The sequence below is a fragment of the Rhinopithecus roxellana genome, chromosome 2, assembly GCF_007565055.1.
Source record: "Rhinopithecus roxellana isolate Shanxi Qingling chromosome 2, ASM756505v1, whole genome shotgun sequence".
Classification (NCBI taxonomy): Eukaryota; Metazoa; Chordata; class Mammalia; order Primates; family Cercopithecidae; genus Rhinopithecus; species Rhinopithecus roxellana.
Window position 1 is genome coordinate 152,808,736 of NC_044550.1, and position 17,930 is coordinate 152,826,665.

Genomic DNA, 17,930 nt, shown 5'->3' on the forward strand with positions numbered 1-17,930 from the left:
GGGGCCAGAGTTACCTGATACGGACATGGACAAGCCCTCCCTCTACCTCAGCCGAATCCATATCTGCTGCTCCACCTCGCAGTGGCTTAATGGCCACAAGAAGTCTAATCTTGTTTATTCCAGGCAACTCATCACAGATTGGTGACAAGTGTCCATGAGACAAGCGCCCACTTTTTAGAGCTGAATTCCATCTCTAAAAAGAGAGGTCAGCCAGGCACGGTGGCTCACACCTGTAATTCCAGCACTTTGGGAGGCCAAGGCTGGTGGGTCACTAGGTCAGGAGTTTGAGACCAGCCTGGCCGACATGGTAAAACTCCATCCCTACTGAAAATACAAAAATTAGCCAGGTGTGGTGGCGGGCACCTGTAATCCCAGCTACTCAGGAAGCTGAGGCAGGATAATCACCTGAACCCAGGAGCCAGAGGTTGCAGTGAGCTGACATCGCACCACTGCACTCCTGCCTGGGCGACAGAGTGAGACTCTGTCTCAAAAAAAAAAAAAAAAAAAGGAGGCCACCCATCCAGGTTCATGTCCAAGTTAAAAAGGGGTGTCTTCACATGCTCTTGATTTGAGAAAAGTCAAAAGAACTTCCCTTCACTGAGACCTTATTAGTTGGAATCTGACCAAGAGTCCTTCTCTCTGGTAATAGTGAGTGGTTTTCATGATATGCTCTTTCTTGTATTCTTTAATTTAGGACAACTAAAGGGATGAGTTCCTTGGCCATAGTCTGCGTTTTTGAGGGCCTGCCCTTTCTTGGAAGCAAAAGTTCATGGGAAGGAAAACACTTCCCCACCTAGAAAGTTGGCTTCTCCTGCTCTTCTCGTGCCTGAGTTGCCAGCAAAACAATTAAAACAATTCCCCTCTTGCTTTGGCCTTTCCCACTCCATTCCCTACAAGGACATTTTTTTGTGTGTGCATGTGTCCTCAAGTCACTTTGTGTTACTAGTTATTAAGAATTTTCAACCCCTTTGGGAAAAAGTTTGAAGAATTTGGGCTCTTAGAGGACAGAATACTCTGTTGGACAGCATAAAAAACAGCAAGTGTGTGGAGGCTTGATGTGAGGAAAATAGTAGTTTGCTCCTATCCACTGAGCACTGAATATATAAAAATAGAATTAACAGGGATTTAAATAATACAATTCTTAAAAAGCGTATGGTATTGGAGAAGGGGGCCTTTTTAAAAAGGTTACTGAACTGCCAACTCTACCTTAAAGGAATTTTAAATTCATCTAAACATCTACAGATGTTACTGTCACCTGCAGAGCACAGATCTTTTTTAAGTTCTTCCCAAGGTGCATGCCAGCCAGCCCTGACTGTGGGCATGAAACTGAGACCATATCTGAAATATACATAGTCTTTCTACCCACTCAGAGCAGCTGCCTCTACATTTGTGCAAATTCTACAGCTATAAGAGGTTTAGGTTTTCTCAGGTGACATACATAGAATATGAAAGCGTGCTTCAGTTTCGGTTCCCATGAGCCTCCTTCTCTGCCTGGCCCTTCATGGGTAAGAGCTAAGATAAGGTTGCGGGGGACCTGGGAAGATCATGGGCTCTATAGTCAACTGGCACTGTTATAGGAAAGGGGTCCCGATCCAGACCCCAAGAGAGGGTTCTTGGATCTTGTGCAAGAAAGAATTCAGAGTGAGTCCATAGAGTAAAGTGAAAGCTAGTTTATTAAGAAAGTAGAGGAATAAAAGAATGGCTACTCCATAGACAGGCAGGCCCAAGGGCTGCAGGTTGCCCATTTTTATGGTTATTTCTTGATTATATGCTAAATAAGGGGTGCATTATTCAGGCCTCCCCTTTTTAGACCATATAGAGTAACTTCCTGACGTTGCCATGGCATTTATAAACCATCATGGCGCTAATGGGAGTGTAGCAGTGAGGACGACCAGAGGTTACTCACATAGCCCTCTTGGTTTTGGCGGGTTTCAGCTGGTTTCTTTACTGCAACCTGTTTTATCAGCAACGTCTTTCTGACCTGTGTCTTGTGCCAATCTTTTATCTCATCTTGTGATTTGGAATGCCCAATAGGTCTCAGCCTTATTTTACGACCCCCTATTCAAGATGAATTGCCCTGGTTCACATGCCACTCAAATGTTAGCTCTGCAAACTCAGGCAAGTACTTTATAATAACTTGGAGCCTTAAAATTAGAAGAAACAAGCTGGCCTGCTGTCTCATGTAACTGCATCTGTAACACTCCTCTGTTAAGCAATTTCTACCTTGCACTTTAATTGTTTGTCCTTAACTCTGCTTCCTTATTGACTCTAAGTTCCTCAAATGCATAGATTCTTTCCATCTTTGTCATATTGAAGGTGCTTAATAAATTTGATATATAAATGAGTGAATGAATTAATGTCTTCATTATTGTGAATGGGATTGTGAAAATTAAATGTGATAAAGTTAGCTCCCTTCCCAAAGTGTACAGGCTTTGACTCTCAAGAAAACGAAGAGATGACTCAAGATGTAACTTAACAATGAGTAATCCCTCCCTTCCTCCATTCCTTCCCTTGACTTATATTCATCTTTAGTTCTCTTAACTAATATTTATCAAAGGCCTCCTGTGTTTCTTCCAAATACCAGGCTAAGTCTGAGATTATATGGAAAGTCACATTCCTTTCCTCACTGTCTAGAGAGGAAACAGTCTTTAAAAATTACAGTCAGGGCCAGGTGCAGTGGCTCACACCTCTAGTCCTACCATTCTGGGAGGCCAAGGCAGGAGGATCACTCGGGCCCAGGAGTTTGAGACCAGCCTGGGCAACCTGGTGAGACCCCATCTCTACAAAAAATACAAAAATTTGCTGGACACGGTGGTGCATGCCTGTAGTCCCAGGTACTTGGGAGGCTGAGGTGGAGAATCCCTTGATCACAAGGAGGTCAAGGCTAGAGTAAACCGTGATTGTGCCACTGCACTCCAGCCTGGACAACAAAGCAAGACCCTGTCTCAAACAAAAAAAAAAAAAAAGTCACAGTCAGTAAAAATAATTGCTGAAGTAGAGTGTGTCATGAGTGCAGAACAGGCATCAATATCTGCTTGGGGAAGTCAGGAAGGTCCTGTAAAGGAGATGGCATCTGAGCTGAGCCCTGTAGATGGAAGAATAATCCTGCCTGAGACTGAGTCTCAAGTCTGCCCATAACCAACCAGGCATGTTGCACAAGTTACTTTACCTAGCAGAGACTCAGTCTGTTCACCTGTTTGTAGTTAGCTCATGGGATTTTTTTTGCCAGGATTCAGAACATGAGTAAAGAGCATAATATCGATCTAGGCAACGGTTCAACAAATGTTAGGACGGCGCAACAATGGTACAACAAATGTTAGAAATAACCATAAAAATATCCAGCCTGGTTGTTAATGGGAACCACAGACAGTCAGGTTTGGGGAGTATCCAAGGGGGACCCTTTTTTCTCATCTAGGTTCAGGACAATTTGAGAAAATTTTAAATGAATAATTATGGAGGCCAAAATATCACCTCTGAAATGGCAACAGCTAAATTGGAGAATAAGGTTACAACAAGGGAAACAGAGCTAGAAGGCACTCAGACTGAGCAGATGTGGGCATGGCAGCCTCCTAGACAGAAGCCTGCCCTGGAGAGACTCAAAGTGTGGAGCCACAGAGGAAAGCTCTGGCTCACTTTCAAGAGAGGAAAGGGAGGTGCAAACCCAAGTTTGCCCTGCTGTTCATTTCCATTTTACCAGCCAAGGACTCCCAGGAACAGAGGGAGTGAAGGGTGGAACATGGCCAGAATGTGTTTAGAAAACCAGTTCCCTGTGGAAATGGGGGTCGGGGAGTGCACCCCTCTAACACAGTGTTACTAGGGCATGGGGCTGGCAGGTGGTGGCATTCTGTGCTTGCAAAGGATCAGAGATATGGATAAAGTTTGAAGGCAGGCAGGGGCCAGATCATAAAAAGCCTCACAGCCCAGGCAAAGCAAAGGAGCTGAGGGTGCATGACTACTGAAAAGACAGGAAGAGGGACTGATCAGGAATATCAATTGATAGATTGACAAGGAGAGTGACAAGTGCATCCAGCATTGCAAAGCATACATGGGTAGAGGCACCCATTTCCAGGCTTGTCGAAAAACAAGGCTAGCAACGTGGTTTTGCCAGGTCCTTGGGAAGCTGAAGATGCTGGCAAGGAAGTAGGATCTGGGCTAGATGGACCTAAAGTGAAACTAGTAAGGAACAGATATTCTTGGGCAGCCTCCCGGAGTCCAGGAACCAGACAGTACAGTCCCTTCAGAAAGAAGGTAAAATTTGAGGAAGGGAATGAAAAATCTGAATGGATAAGAAAATACAGTAGAGAGTTGCATTCTCGTATTTCTTTTGAAATGGGAGATTTTGGGGTGATAACAACATCTAAGGGGTGGCCCAGAGAATGGGTAACTCAATAGAAGTAGAGTGAATGTCATTGTCATTATAGTAGAGGGAAGTCAGGGATGCTGGAAGGGTCATCTACAAGAATGTGGAAGCCTTCAGGATGAAGTCAAAGTTAACAAGGAGAAGAGACATTTTAAGTCTGGTATGTGGAACTGGGTCAACTAAGTTGCCATGTATGAAGGATCCAAGAAAGAAACAAAGACATGGCAACCTTCAAAATAGCAACAGTCACCACCAAAAAATTCCCTGGGAATAATCTACCCTGTTTATGCAAGAATGGAGATCATAAAAACATAAAAATATGTATAACTGTCAGAAGATATAGGTCCCGTGACCATTATAAAGACAGTAACAATGAAGTTCTTTTTGTTTTTTCTCCTAGTAAAGAGGAACGTGCTGACCACAAATCAGTGTGGTAAACTTTCACAAAATATGCGCCAACTTCAATAATTGATTTAATGCTCATTTTCCTGAGATTCTCTCTCTCTCCCCAAAAGCACACAAACCAGAGAAGTGTTTCCTCCTAAACTGTAGAGCCATAGATTACCCTAGAAACTCATCTGCAAACTAGGCAAGACACAGGTTGTGAGTTTGTGAGAGAAATGGAATTATCTTCCATATACACAGAACCAGATGGCATTCTATCACATCAGCTGATGTTTGTGACTATTACTATTATTTCCCATAATTGCCCCTCTGAGATCTGCTCGTCAGCGTTATGCTAAGCACATATAATTACCCAATAAAAGATATGGAGCTGAGCCCATTTTAAAAAGTAATTACAGCCAATATGATGGTATATAATGTAATAAGCAAGTCCAAATCATAATGTTAAATACCTTCAGAAGATAGCCAAAGAGGCTTTTTATAGAGATGACTTTTATTAAAGTCAAATGGAATATGTCCATTTTAGTTGTGGCATTCAGTCATCTTAGACAACTCTAGAAATATGTTGTGGGAAAAATAATAGGAAGCAAAACAGAGGCAAAGTAATTCTGCTGAATCACAAGGCATGGTCTTTGCTGTAGGTTCATTGCCAGGAAGAGTCCTTGAGAACACCAGACTTCATTGTGGGGATCTACAAGAAAAGAGCTTTGAAGACAGACCTCCTTCCCCCACTTAGATTTCCCTGTCAAGATATATAAAGGAATTAAAACTAATCAAAAAGCCCAAGTGAGCCGGCTGGTTAACTAGGACAGGCCCAACTTTGAGTTCAGAAAGCTTTCTAATGCTTTCCACCTGCCTATGCAAAGAACAAAGTTTCCAGGATATGTTGACTGCAAAGAAGGCTTGTTCCTAAAGAGAAAGATCATGTGGTTGCTGAAATGGCATGTCCTGGAAGTTTAGCTCAATGCTGAAAACCATTGTCATGCGTAAGAAATTACCCCATGCCCAAGATACTGAGTTTCTTTTTCTTAAGCTGTTTAATCATCACGAGAAAAGTAGTCAACAGGCATGTGAAGACATGAAGCAGTTAGCCCTTGGGGTTCCCAAGGCTCTTTACAGTCTCACCCCATCTAAAGTTAGCAATCAGTGGATCCTCTTTGCCCCAGCAAGGTGGATATTTCATTGTCTCATATTCCTCTTCTCCCCCACCACACACATGTTCCTCCCCAACAGATATCTGCTATGATCATTCCTGTTCCACCCAGGCCGCTGCCCTGTCTGGAATGGTCTGTGCCCTCTCACCACCTCTCCAAATCCTTCAAGACCCAATTCATGTTCCTTTCTTCATGAAATATTCCCCAATGGCACCAGCCAACACCAATATTTTTGCTTCCTGATCAGCCCTCTTTTCTGTCTCACTTATTGTCCAGCTAGAGATAGAAAAGGGGACCAAGTGGCTCGCACCTGTAATCCCAGCACTTTGGGAGGCTGAGGTGGGAGGATCACTTGAGGTCAGGAGTTCGAGAACAGTCTGGGCAACATAGTGAGACCTGATCTCCAGAAAAAATTTAAAAACTGGATGGGCATGGTGGCACATGCTTGTGGTCCCAGCTACTTGGGAGGCTAAGGTGGGAGGAGCACTTGAGCCCAGGAGGTTGGGACTGCAGTGAGCCATGATGGCACCACTGCACTACAGCTTGGATGACAAAGGGAGAGTTGTCTCTAAAAAATATATACAAAAAAGAAAGAAAGAAAAGAAAGTAAGAAAGTAAAAGAAAAGGGTTTGATCTTGGGGGTTAAAACTAACTGCTACTGTGCCTGGAGTAATAGCTTCAATATTCCAAAGCTCCTTCTGAGTTGAAAAGTGTCATAGTCTTTAGCAATGAGAGTGAGAATGGTATGGGAGGAGGGAATGGAGCACTATATGTCCAGGATTTGCCAAGCCTAGTCTAAACCATTCTTCTTGGTAGTGGTTTATAATGAAACTTAATTTTTTATTCTCTCATATTATTCAAACGTATGCAGTTCCATGTTCTTATGGCCATTCGGATTAACTTTTCAGATTTTAAAGTGATACACTGCAAAAGTTACAGAGAAAAATGACCATAAAAGATGTCATAGAGAGTTACAACTGGTCATTCTTGAGGGGTCCCTCAAGCTGGCCTTCTATCTTCGCATTGGTTTGATAAGCTCTCAAAAGATTATTTCAAGTGTGCACCCACGGGTGATGGATTTCCTGGTATGTTTTCTCATAAATATATGAATTTATGAATATATGTGTGTATATATATATATATATATTTTTTTTAATACAAACACTTTCAGTGTATAGACCAGATCACTAATTAATTTCCAAATGGAGACATCCTTTATCAGAAACTACACTCCCCAGGGCTACTTCTACAGGTTTCTCCTTCTCCTTCTGAATAATGGGTAAGAAGCTGAATGTGTCCAGGAAGTGTCCCAGTGAGCATGAAATCAGAACCTTCCCTCCTTTCTTTCCAGTGGTTAAAAAGTGGGCCTTAATTAAAAACTGCTCTGCCACTTGCTGATGAGCTTGTCCTTAGGCAGCTTCTCAGTTTCACTATGTCTTAGTTTTCCCAGCTGTAGAATGCAAATAGCAATAATACTTGACACAGCGTTCTTGTATAAAGTGCTCAGAACAATAAGTAGCACCTGTTAAACACAATGTTTGTTTTTACGATTACTTTTTTTCTAGTAGTTTAGAAATATCATTTCCATGATAATGTAATAGCCCTAATGGCCAAAAAAAAAAAAAGCCCATATTATTATTTTTAAACCCATGCATATTATTCGAATCCAGGAGTACCAAGAAAGATCTCACCTGAGAAGGCTAATTGTGTAAAACAGTTTTTTCTCTTCCTTTATACACTATACCTGGGAATTAGCTTCACTCCTGAATTAACTTTACTACTCTATTTTCTTTCTGTTTTACAACTCATCACACCATAGATGTAGATGACTGTGTGTATGTGATTATGGCAAGTGAAACCTCACAATCTCCAGGCTGTTCAGTGAAGCTTTATGCGAATTCATTTCACCTGCACCCCTTCCCCTGCCCACCCAAGGCCTTGAACCCAAGCCTGTGATCCCCTCTCAAGTCGGATCCTGCCCTTTGCCAAAGGCAAGCCTGCTGAAGGCGTGGCCTTCTAGATGATTCATCAGGTGGGCGGGCTCGCCCTCCCTCCCCCTTGCCCAGGGGACACGCTGTCCGCGTGAAGGGGTACCTTTGTGTGAGTAATGTTTCTCAATTATCAAACTAGTGGCGTGAAACCTTTTCCTGAAACACCTGCGTGTAAAAGGTTTTGTTACCTCCCTTTTTTTCTTTTAAATAATAAAGGAATAGCCACACCTACCTTAGTTTCTACGGGATAAAAACTGAATAGTTTTGTTGTTGTTTTTGTTTGTTTTCTTAAGCCTTCAACTCTCAAAAGGCACAGAGTTCCCAGGTGCAAAGAGGTAGCTTAGACCTGTCTGGAGCGACTCGGGGACAGGAGCCAGCTCCCCTGAGGTCAAGCACCAGAGCCGGCCCCCAGCCCCCGCCTTCAACTACAATTTCTCTTCCTTCCCCCTCCCGCTTGCTTTGCGAGCTATTGACTGGCTGCAGCCAGCCGAGGCCCAGGCTGTAGGAATCCGGACTTCCTTTCCTTCCCTCTCCCATTTTTCCTTCTTTCTCCCCGCTCCCACCAACCAAACCCCAAAACCTCTAGGTAGTCCAATATTAAAACCGGTGGAACCAAAGCATTCCCAAAATCAGGAGGAGGGAAAGAAGAAGACGAGGGAGGCAAAAGTAGGAGGAAAAGAGGAATGTCAGTATTTATTTTCCTGAAGGGGGAAAAAAATTCTCTCTGGGCAGGCAGGCCATCCTCCCGGAGGGGGAATCCACAGTTTCCTTAGGTAGTAAGTTCCAGGGATGCTGGATGCAGGTGGTAAAAATACACAGCGTTTCAATGGGATGATGGGAGATGTTTACAGCCTTCCTGGGAAGATGCCAGAGGGTTTAACAGTCCTGGGATACCTCCCAGCTGCCTGCTGTGGTACTGGATGAGTTTACGCTTCCTTTCCTGCTGGAAAAGGTGAAGCAACCAGTGACTTGTCCAGGGTCACACACCACGCTTGGGACAGAAATAACTCTGACGCCTCTTTCCTGGCTATAACAGCAGACAACATCGCCTGATGAGTGTACTACCATTCCAATCTGAATCATTTAAATTGCTCCTAATTGCAGGCCTGCAGTGCACTGTAACAGCCGTATGACTGTAACTGCCAAGCCAGCCGAGAAAGGAATGACTGAAGTTTTGCAAATTCCTGAATATGGAATTAAAAATGCTGGGCGGTGGAGGGGTAGGGCAAAAGTGTTTGAAAACCACTTTGAAGCTGCCGACAGGTATCCTATTTAGAACTGTTTAAAAGATGAATTGGAAATGTCACCTTAAATTTGTCATTTTATTGGAATTAGAGAAACCCTTGGTGTTCAAATGGATGCCATTCAAAAAGGCACCTCAGATATTTCTAAGCAGTCGAGCTTCACACTCTTCCTTTTTGTGTCTGCTAAATTACTGTCTCATTTTGGTGTTTAAACTTCCCTTTTAACTCCTTTGTGGGCAGATATGGGGAAAGGGGAGGGCCTGGGAAACAACCTGGCATTTGACTTCAGATCTGAACACGGGGCTGGACACGTGCTTTGCTCAGGAAAGAAAGTAAATTCCACCTGGCAAATTGCTCTAACTGATTCATTTGTCCACAAAGAGACGCCACCTACCTGCTTGCAGGTATTCAGGTAAATGACAGGTGGGCGGGGCCTCTAGTTTCAATCCCTAAGGTCTCAGCAATGCTTTATCTGTCCGGGCTTCCGTGATGTCACCCATTTCCTGCTCTGGACCGACCAATGCCGAACTCCTTCCTCCAGGCACCTGTTCACCAAAGTTGAGGCTAGTCACAACTCCCAAGGCCCAAGGAGCTGCTCGGTTCACCCACAAGGGATGAGAGCTGCCTGCCTGCTGCTGCTTGGAGAGCCCCAGGCAGTCGCTTGAAGAGGTGAGTTGAAACCCTCCATTTTTCTTTCTTGGCATTTAGACCACTGGCCCCTGAGGGCTCTGAACAAGGAATTTGAATGAAAAAATACAAGCTGACTGGCTTGTCTCTAGTGTTTGCCCCAGAGGGAGAAGCTTTTTTGAGAGAGAATAGTAGAGAGATACCTTTGACATTCTAGTTGCACAATAAACTTCTCCCAGGCCAGATATTTAATCCTTTTTGTTTCTCTGATCATTAATCCAGACTGTGCTAGTCCTCGTGCTTGATCTGATTAAAACAACAACAACAACCTAAAGAGAAGTAGAGTGAAGGCTTTTGTTTTGAAACTTAGCTCCAAGGTACAGATCTGTTCACCCTTTTAAGGGGGCTAGGAGGCCAGTGCAGACTGGATTCGGAGCTCTTATTTTTACCTTTTTTCCTCCCATATTTTGATCTAAACCTGTGAGATGTCCCTAGATTTTTTTTTTTCTTTCCCCCTGAAAACTTATTCCTCAGGGCAAGTTCTGTTGCCCTATTCAGAAGCTGTCCTTTCCTTTCTTCTCTGAAAAAGTCTACCATTTTCTTTGCTTTTTGTTGAGTACTCTTTTAAATACGACTTTGCAGCGTGCATTTAGAATTTGTTTACATTTAGACCTGGACTGGCTGCCTGCTGACCTTTGGTTACAGTAAGGATTAATTCCCTGATTGCTGCAAGAATGTGACTTCAGGTCTGATTTTTAATATTTTGGACCTCTTTGGCTTTTTCTGTCTCTTTTTCTTTTAATAGCAAATATACTGAGGAAATTGTTCTGCCATGACCTGACTTTTAAAGTAATTTTACCTCTAGGATCCATTTTTGGTTTCTTAATCCTGGTCACACAGCCTGTACTACTTCTGTTCTTGACAGCCCAATAGTCAAACTCTTTACCCAATATTATTGTCAGAGAAAGGAAACCATTTTTAAGCCCAACTCCCTGCTGGGATGAGCTGGAAAAATTGGAAGAAGAAATAAATCTGTGAGATGCTTCATTCTAGATTCCATCATCAGCTGTTTTTCTGAGATTTAAGTTAGCAGATGTGTTTGCAAGGGAATAATCTGTTAGGAATTATGCTCCTATTCATCCACCCAGGAATACAAAGTGCATGCAAATTCTCCAAAGGTATGAATTGAAACAAGCTGAGATCATTTTTGCCTTAAACAGACAGACGTTTTTCACCACTAAGAATCTGCCCAGTTCTTGTTGCCAATTTGTCTTACTGTTTGGAGGCCCCTATTGTTCTTTCTTAACTGACCTTTGTTTGTTATTTTCCCCAAGCTTGTGAGTTTAGGGGGTGGGGTTTGGCTACCACTTGTCTCTTACTAAGGTTCTCACTTGATTCAAAGCTAGGACCTTCTGGATAAAAGGGCATCTAAACCTCTCCTCAAGATTACATTGCCTCTGGTTTACCATGGTTGATTAGTGCTGTTCATAGTAGTTAATTTACGATTAAATCAATCATTTCATCACTGTATGTCAGCATGTCTGAGTATTAAAGGAGCAAAGCTGTAGACACTGTACCCCCAGGGAGAAGAAAGGAAAGAAGTGACAAAGACTGAAATTCAGAGTCAGATTGTCTAGAATGCAGTTGGTCTATTGGGTAATTTACACACAAGTTCTGTCCAGAGTTCCTGTGGTAACTCCACCCATTGTTCAAGTGGACATAGGCCTGATGGAAAAATGTACAATCTCCTTCATTTACATCCTTGAGCAAGTTGCTTCTCTGACTTTCAGTTTCTTCATCAGTAAGATGGGAGATAATAATCCCCATGATCTAATGTGGTTGTGAGAAGTAAATGAGGTAGCTAATGTATGTTAGCATCCAGCGACCAATGCCTGGTGCTAACTGGTGCCAAACTGAGGCTAGGTTCTTCCTTTGGAAGGAATTTTCCTAGGTTGCTTGGAGGACAGAGTCTGACACTATCAAGATAAAGATCTTATGTGGTTGCAATTGTAGGAACCTTGATAGTTCTTGTTATTGTAATTAATTGTAGGTAATTAACTTCAATGTTAACAGTTTGGAAAAAGAAAACAGGAGGAGAATGCTTAAACCATGTCATTAAACAAGGTGGGCAGAGTTGTCTCTACCAGCCTCCCAGGCAAAGCTTTTAGGAGTTGCTGGCTGGCTGTGATTTCTTCCTTTTCCCACCCTAAGGCTCTCATCCTGCCACAGACCCACAAAATGTGATTCTCCACATTCTTCCATCGCCTTTGGGGGAAATGTCCTGTTGTCATTGCTGTAATCTGACTTGGCAGAGAGTTCTTTTTGCTGTCAGTTGTGCTATCTCCAGGGCAGACCAGGCGTTTGGTCTCCTCCACTCTCACAGATAAACACCCTTCTCTCTAGCCAGAGTGAGGGTTCATGCCGAGCCACTGGCAGGAGGAAGCCCCTGGTTTGGAGCCTGCATTGTACCATAGAAGGGAGGTTCATGACCCATTGGATGTGATTGGTCTTGTCATGGAATACCCTGTGCCCTTGGATGACCTTGAGTCATTGCATATAAGCAGTTGTGTGCCCAGAGCCCTGGTCACTTCTCTGGGTCTCGCCCTTCAGGGATACCACAAATTTTCATCATTCAAGAGTAAGGGATTAGTGGACTGAGGTCAGCTTGCCTACGGAACCCTAAGGGAGAACTCCAACCTCCCTGCATGTCAGTTTCCTTAGCGACATTTTTCCCCAAAGGATGCTAAAATGGTGTACTTCACAGGCCGCCTCAGTCCTTACTACTGAAGCAAGGTGGGCTGCGTGCCTAGGTGGGTAGGTCAGACTGACTGGGGGGACTGGGTAGTGCCTCACTAGAAAATATCAATCTTATTCATTCTATTCTAGGTGGGGCAATGCTCCTGCTTTAGAATAGTGGTCTTGTCTCTGGCATCAGGCTGCCTACCTGGGTTTTCAAAACCCAGATTTACCATGTGCTACCTCTGTGACCCGGGACAGATTCTTTAACCTGCTTTCATCAGCTGTGTAATAGGGTTATCATGAAGATGAAATGGGTTGAAATGTGTAAAGTGCTTGGAATGGTACCTGCCACAGTGTTTGTTGTTACTAGTATTATTTTCTTGAAAGGAAGGCATAGTTGATAGTATCAGACAGGTCTGTGTATCAGACCCAGTTCTACCATGTAGTTGCTAGCCTAAATAAGTTCCTTAATGTTTCTTTGCTTTGGTTTCATCATCTGGGAAATGAAATACTTCCCAGACTTAGTGCTGTTGGGAGGAATAATTGAAATAATTACATGGAAAGTGCCTGGTATATTGTAAATGTTCAGTGAGTGTTAACTATTGTTACATTATTTTAAACATTGTTATATTGCTTGCAGTTAGACATCTTAGATCATGCTACTATCTGGATATAATAATGATGGAAATGGTAGTACGCTGAGGGCCAAAGACTGAGCAAAAAAGATTTCCCGAAAGGCTCCCAAAGGCAGAGGAGGAAATCCTGTTCACAAAGATTGTGTTGTTTCTCTTGGAGTTCCAGGGTAGAGTGGCTGGCAGTGGAAATGCCTCGTCTTTCATAAACCTGTGGGGAGTGGGCTTCTGTGATGTAAGTAAACAGTGGGTCTTCCTGGAGCAGTGATTTCCTGGCTTCACCTGTCACTATCTCCTTGTCTCCATAACCTTGGCTAAGACTTCCTTTGTATATTTGAATTCCTCACTTAAAGTGAAGAAAATAGGGTCTGGTGGGATCTTGACTACTTTTTTTTTCCTTTCACCCTGTTGACCAGGATACGATCTTGACTACTCGAGATGCCATCTGTAAGATGCTGGCAAGGTGAGGACAGATAAGAGGTGCTCTAAAGTGTGTCCTCCTCATTGCCTCAGTATTCATGGACTTCCCAGTAGCATATAACTACTCCTGATATTTATGTACTGACATTACATAGACTCCCTTTTATGTGGTTGGCAAATTTGTTGTCCTCTGACAATGCCTCCAAAGTATCAAAGGCTTTTCAAAACTATTTAGAAGGAAGACTGTGTCACTGTTCCTGGGTTAATAGGATTTAATCATCAACTATCCCCAAAGAATAGGGTTGACATGAAAACCATAAAAAACCATAAAATGTGGAAAACTACACGGAGCTGAAATCAGGAACAGAAAATGTTGGTTGTCTCCCATAAACTTTATATGTTTACCATTTCCTCCATTTTGTTCTGTGTGACATAAGGACACCAGAGTGACCTATTTGGTTAGTTACACAGATACACACTTCAGATCAGTAAGAGGAAGAACTTTGTATGAATTAGAGTTGTCTGAAAATGTAGTAGGTTGCCTTTTGGGATACTGAGTTTCTTGTCACTAAAGGTGATCATTTTTTTGGCATATTTAGTGCATGGTGTATGTTTGCTGGATGAGTGAATGAATCAATAAATGAATGACAAAGAGGATTTGTGTTTTTCAGCTGCACATACGCTCATCTGTAAAGTGAAGATTACCTTAATGATCTCGAATAGGCTTATTTTAGATTAAATGAAAAAACAAGTTGAATACCCAGCACAATATCTTGCATATTGCAAAGTGCTCATTAAATCGTAATAATCGTTATTTTTTATTTTATATTCTAAAAAGAATTTCTGCCTCAGGTGGAAGGTAGACAAGATGATCCACCAATTTGAGATTTCCAGTTTTTACAGTCATCTGTTTAGTCTTGTTCTCTTCGCCTCTGCCCTTCTTCATCTATCCATCTGAAAGAACTTCTCTCTGCTCTAGAAAGCCAAGTTCCTTGACATGGTAAGTTGACTAGTACACTTCTAACAGTGGGAGTAAGTTCTATCCCAATTAACCAGGGACATTTTTGGTAACATAACTAATTTGTGAATTGGAATGTGTGGACTTAGACTCCACCATTTTTTTCAAGTGACTCTTATTTGCTTCTTGTGTTTGATGCATTTGTCATAGGCACACACAAGACTTCACCGGCAACAGAGTCGAAACTCTCCAAGAATTTTCTTTAATAGCCTCTTGGCACAATAGCACATGCATGATGGGGAGGTCTAAATATGTCATTGCTATCTGCTGAGATGATTTGCATAATTTGCTTATGACTGCTTTTGATAGTCATGTGGCTTTTTCTGAATAGAGCGCAGCATGTTTAGGCTCCTGCATACTCGCATTAATACATGAGTCACCATATGTTTTCAGACTCCTCATTAAATGTGATTGTCAGACTTATATTATGTCTTCCACAACATACACACTCAGTCATTCTATCTGTGGCCTTTTTCTTTTTCCCTTGAGGACCTTCGCAAATTTATCTAACAGTCATCTCTGAAGGCGTCTGTATTCTAACTTATTAATGGATTAAAGAGAAATTAATACATTTTCTACTAGGGTAGAGTTGCTAAATATGTAGCAATCTAAGTGGCTGCCATCTCCAAATATTTTTCCCTATTTCTGAGCCCTATAGAGAAGTGTTGCAAAGGATCATTGGGAGTGTTCACCACATTCCTGCGGGAATACCCCTGGAAATATGTAGCTGCCATAACAAATGCCCATAAACTTGGCAGCTTAAAACAACTCCCATTTATTCTCTCACAGTTCTGGAGGCTGGAAGTTTGAAATCAAGGTAACATCAGGACCACACTCCTCTGAAGGCTCCAGGAGAGGGTCTTCCCTGGTCTCTTTCAGTTTCTGGTGGCTCTAGACATTCCTTGGCTTGTGAGTACATCATTCCAGTCTCTGCCTCTGTCCTCACATCAGCTTCTCCTCTGTATTTGTGTTTTCTCCTCCTGTCTTATAAGTGTCTAAGGACATCTGTCATTGGATTTAGGACCCACTCAGATAATCCAGGATGATCTCATCTCAAGATCCTAAACCTCATGACATCTTCTTAGATCGTTTTCCTGTAAGGTCATAGTCACAGGTTCTGGGGTTAAGACATGGATATATCTTTTGCCGGCACCATCATTCTACTCACTGTATCCCCAGCTGACAATCATATACACAAGCTCTTCCAACTACTTATGGAGAGATTTCTTGTCCACTTGTAGGCTGAAATACTGAGCAAAGTACAGGCAAGGAGAATCAGAATTGGCAGCCATTACCACTACCTTCATTTATTTCTATGTTCATGCCACAGTAATAAGTGTTTTGTACTCTAAAGGCCTACTGAGTTCTTCCAGTCAATAGTGTGATATATCTAATAAGACAAACCAGTAAAAACCATCATAGATTGCATTAGTAGACACATAGTAGTAACACAGGTTAAGGAAGTGATCACTCCAGGGAATCCCAAGTCCACCAAACCAAAACAGGACAACTTCACTTCCAGGTCCATGTTTTCAAAGGGATCTTAACAAACTATAAGGTATCCTAGGTAGATCTTTTACCACCACCTGGACTACCCAGGAAGACAGTTGGAAGAACCAAAGACAAAGAGAAAAACAAGGGAGAAACCACCAATGCCGTCTTTAATTTGGGGATGTGTGTGTCATATTTTGAGGAGGCAAATGTGATATATGTTACACTTAAAGGCAGAAAAAGGCCAAAGGTCAAAGTAATGTGGGAAGCATTCAGCTATTTGAAAAACTGACCAGTTCTCCATCAGTGGAAGTGTTTCAAGTAGAAGCTGGTAGGTCCTGTAGGGATCTTGAAAAGAGGATTTTTCTACTTGGTGGAAATCTAAGTTCCTTACCCAACCAAAATCCTGTGACTTCTAAATAAATCATTTTAAAACCTCACATAGAGGTCGTCATGTGGGTCACATCAAGAGATCACTACTCTTCTTTGACTGACACATTTGCTCAGGTTCTTCTCACCTGGATTACTTCCCACTTGTCCAGATCCCATTTATCATTCGTGATCCTTCCCAAAGACCATCTATCCCATTAACTTTCCTTGATTGTTCTGGGCCACACACACTCTCTCTTGTCTGTCCTCCAAAATTTGTCCATGGCTTCTGTCTTCGAGCATTATACATATTGCCATTTATTGTATATTCTCTTGCAGTGTTTTCACATTTTTTTCTATGGATAAACCCTATTTTCATAATTAGACTTAAATGTATTGGAGATGAAATGGAATTCCCTATGGGAACTCCCACAGAGTTTAAGGCCAATCCCAGGCATGGACTAGGCAAATCCATGACCCCTGTAGAATTGAAACACAGCAGGAAAATGTTGAGAATTCAAATATCTTCCTCATCTTGTCCTTCCCTCTATAAAACTTGGTTATCTATTAAACACACACACACACACACACACACATAAACACTTTTTGAAATTGTTTTTCAGCTTTGGATGAAAGAATGATAGTTTGCTTCTTTGCCATACCCCTCTGCTATCAGCTCTTCCTGGGATCCTTGGTGATCAAAGGGAACCAATCTGAATCAATGCAAAAATACTCTGCCTTCCTTTGTTGTTGTTGTTTGCAGGGGGTCAGTTCTATTTCATCATGTTTATGGACTAGGAAATGGAAGGACATCTTTTCTGTTACAGAGTTTTTACAAACAAACCCAAGTATGACACCCCAGGGGAAAGGTGGTAAAATCTCATCAAGAGAAGGAACACTCTTCTCTAACCTGCTTATGAAAGGCATTCCCTGACTTCTAAAACTTGTGTCTAATTGGCTAGCCACTTGGGACTCTTTTTGCTTAACCACTTCCCTTGTTTTTCCCACATTCTGAACATCTATGTCCTCCCTTATTGACTCCAGATGTGTTACATGGTCTCCCTTTAGTTCAGTTCTCCTGTAATTTCTTGACATGTTTCTGACCTCTTTAAAGACCATTTAAAAGGGTTTTTTTTCCTGCATTTGTGGGTGTTTGCGGTACTATACAGGCTAATGTCATTCACAGATTCATTAATGAGTGGCTTAGTCCCTCTTTGAGATCACTGATTTAGAAGTTAAGCAGAAGCGGAGCTAACCACGACCTTGGCAGCAGCCTGTAAGCACCTGCCTCCCCACTCTTTCCTCTGCAGTATACCTGCCCCCCATCATGCACACACAGACACATCACCCCCAACTTCCAACCCAGTTTCTTAGTTTGAAGATAATTTTTATTCCATGTGTGACCATTTTTATCCAGGTCATTAATGCTCCTAATTCTTCTCTATTACATAAGAGTCTGTAAGCTAAGGAATAGCCCACA

At 42.3% G+C, this 17,930-nt stretch overlaps 1 protein-coding gene across 4 annotated transcripts in view; it reads left to right on the top strand.

Annotated features, from left to right (window-relative positions):
• LNX1 (ligand of numb-protein X 1) overlaps window positions 1–17,930 on the top strand; it is a 192,153-nt gene that overhangs the window by 47,621 nt on the left and 126,602 nt on the right. For 2 of the 4 annotated variants that reach the window (XM_030922371.1, XM_030922366.1), the window contains one exon: window positions 9,696–9,823. The exons of the other annotated variants lie outside the window; for them this stretch is intronic. The gene's annotated coding sequence lies outside the window, so the exon portion shown is untranslated. The remainder of the gene's footprint in view (window positions 1–9,695; window positions 9,824–17,930) is intronic. 4 annotated transcript variants of the gene reach the window in all.